The following is a 3,357-nucleotide window of genomic DNA, read 5'->3' as shown; positions in this document are numbered from 1 at the left end:
GCCAGGTCAGTTTTAAGTGTATAAAAACATCTTGACCAATTATCCTTTGAAGTAAATGATGGAACATCAATTTCCTAACTGACAATCAATTACTGTGGTGATTTTACACCAGACCAGTTCATGTAAGTATCTATACAAACCAACATAATATTTTCCTCTTTAAAACAGGTTGAAAAGGAAAACATATATATATATCCTGCAGTTAGCTCCCAATTAAAATTAGCTTTCCTTTGAAGCAAGGGCTGGAACATGTCAATTAAGTTTGATTTAAAACACCTGTGTTCTTTACAACTCAAACTGATTGTTAATTCTCCAGGAGAGTCCCAAAGAATCAAAGATTTCCTGGAAATTAACAGTAATCAATAGAAAATCACTTGAACCCTGGGCATTTCCTACAGGTTCAATATACCCAAACCTGAAAATACCTTCTTTTTTGCAAACCTCTACAACAATGCCCTTCAGTTCTCTATATCAGACAAACAGGTCAAACCGTATGCCAAAGAATAAATGGACACAAACCTGACATCAAGAATCACAAAACTGAGAAACCTGTTGGCGAACATTTCAACCTTCCAGGGCACTCAATGGGGTACCTCAAAATAGCTGTATTATTGCAAAGGAATTTCAGAAATAAACTGGAACAGGAGATTGCTGAATTACAAATTATTACAACACTCAGAAAAATGGAACCCCCTGGGCTTAACATAGATATTGGTTAAGACGCTGAACTGCAGGCTGTGGAAGTTCGGTAGTTCAGCAGTTCGAGACCCGGGTGCTGCATGATGGGGTGAGCTCCCATCTCTAGTTCCAGCTCCTGCCAACCTAGCCGTTCGAAAGCAAGAAATTGCAAGTAGATAAATAGGTACCACTTCGGTGGGAAGGTAACAGCGTTCCGTGCGCCTTGGTTTTTAGTCATGCCGGCCACATGCCCACGGAAACGTCTTTGGACAGCGCTGGCTCTTCGGCTTTGAAACGGAGATGAGCACCACAACCCTAGAGTCGGATTCGACTGGCTTTCGAGCAAGGGAACCTTTACCTTTACCTTTAGACATGCTAAGTTACTCAGTTTTCACTTATACCCAGAAATTAAACTTTGTTGGCCTCCCCTGCTCAAGCGACCATGGCTCTTCTTACATCTTGGGTGCCTGGACTGAGTGATCTGTTTATGCAGAAAGCACCCCACCCTCCCTGGCATGAGCCCAGCAGACACTGAAAGAAGAAGAAATTATTTGCTGTGCTGTTAGTAGATATTTAAATTAGTTGACTAAATTTTAATTGTTTGAGCTCATGTTTTAATGAACTGTTTTATTAATTAATGTATGGTTTTATTGTTGGATTATGTGTTGTGAGCTGCCCTGAGACCACTTGTGGGGTAGGGCAGGATACAAGTCTAAATAAATAAATAAATAAATAAATAAATAAATAAATAAATAAATAAATGTGCCATTGGACTCAAACTCAATCCTCACATCTGTTGTTAATTCCTGTATTATCTTTATGCCAATTTGCTACTATTCACATCTTACCAAATGTGTTATTCCAATCTTAGCTATATTTATTGCTCAGTTACTTATGCATCTTGACTCTAATTAGCCCTTCCTGACAACTCACTTCCCCTACCTAGGTGTAACATTTGAGGAAATCTGTTTCAGTGTATCTGAAGGAGTGAGCATCTACACACATTAAGTCTCTCAAGCCAGTTTGGTATAGTAGTTAGGAGTGCGGACTCTAATCCGGGAGAACTGGATTTTATTCCACACTCCTCCACATGCAGCTGCTGGTGTGACCTCGGGTGAGTCACAAGTTCTCTCAGAGCTGTTCTCTCAAGGACAGTTCTTGGGAGAGCTCTCTCAGTCCCACCTACCTAACAGGTTGTCTGTTGTGGGGAGGGAAAGAGAAAGGCGGTTGTAAGCCACTCTGAGATTCCTTCGGGTAGTGAATGATGGGGTATAAATCCAATCTCCTCCTCCTCCTCCCTTATACTCAGAATTGAACTTTGTTATTTTGGAAGTGCCACTGGACTCACACATCAGTGTCACATCTCTTTCTTAACTCTTGTATTTGTGTGCTAATTTACTGCCATTCACAGATCTCACCAACTGCCTTAATCCAATCTTAGTTATAATCACCCAGTTACTTATGCATCTAAACACCCCCACCCTCTCTCTACCTAATGATTGAGGAAATTCTGTTTCACTGTATCTGAAGAAATGTGCTTGCATACGAAAGCTTATACCTTGAATAAAATTTTGTTGGTCTTAAAGGTGCCACAGGACTCAAACTTTGTTCTGCTGCTTCAGACCAACATGGCTACCCACTTGAATCTACAATGTATGTCAACAGAGATAAATGTAATGTTCTGCATTTAGGTAGGAAAAACAAAATGCACAATCATAGGATTGGGGAGACTTGTCTTGGCAGTAGTACATGCAAAAAGGATCTAGGGGTCTTAGTAGACCATACATTGAACTTGAGTCAGTAGTGTGATGCAGTAGCTACAAAGGCAAATGCGATTTTGGGCTGCATCAACAGAATTATAGTGTCCAGATCAAGCAAAGTGATAGTATCACTTTACTCTGTTAGACGTCACTTGAAATACTGTGTTCAATTTTGGGCACATCAGTTTAAGAAGAATGCTCACAAGCTAGAATATGTCCAGAGGAAGGCAATGAAGATGGTGAGGGATCTGGAGTTCTATGAGGAAACGCTGAAGGATCTGGGTATGTTTAGCCTGGAGAGGAGATGACTGAGAGGTGATATAGGTATGTTCAAGTATTTGAAGATTTGCCATATATAGAATGGAACAGAGGTCCTGACAGTTTTAGTAATTCCTCAGTGAAATAGGCTTCCTTGGGAGGTGGTGGGCTCTCCTTCTTTGGAGGTTTTTAAGCAGACTAGGGCTGTGATCACATGCACCTTTAGATCTGACATAGATGTGAATGGCTGACAGATCTAAAGGGAGTGATCAGACAGCAACATCCGGGAAGCGTCCCACAGTTGTCGGCCTCCCATGCTGCTCCACTATGGAAGCGGAGTTAAAAGACACCGGGGAAAGTCCAGTAGTAAGCAGGTTCCGATGGGCCATGGATGGACTTTCCCCTGTCTGATTGCGCAAGCACACTTTCATGCTGTCAGAATGGTCTGGCTCCCCTGATTAAATATAAGCCTGAAGCATTACAAACAGACATGGATATGGTGTACAGGACCATTTGCATTCTCAATAAAGTTCTGTTTAGCATAGAGGATCTTTTTCTCAATTTCTTGATTGAGCAAGCAGTTCATCTGATGGTGTAAATTCTGAATGTTGGCTTTCAGTTTTTCTGAACTAGTTGCTTTTTTCAGTTTGTTTTCACACTC

This window comes from Gekko japonicus, unplaced genomic scaffold (genome assembly GCF_001447785.1).
Source record: "Gekko japonicus isolate JY-2015 unplaced genomic scaffold, Gekko_japonicus_V1.1 scaffold1444, whole genome shotgun sequence".
Lineage (NCBI taxonomy): Eukaryota > Metazoa > Chordata > Lepidosauria > Squamata > Gekkonidae > Gekko > Gekko japonicus.
This window is presented reverse-complemented; position numbering follows the sequence as displayed.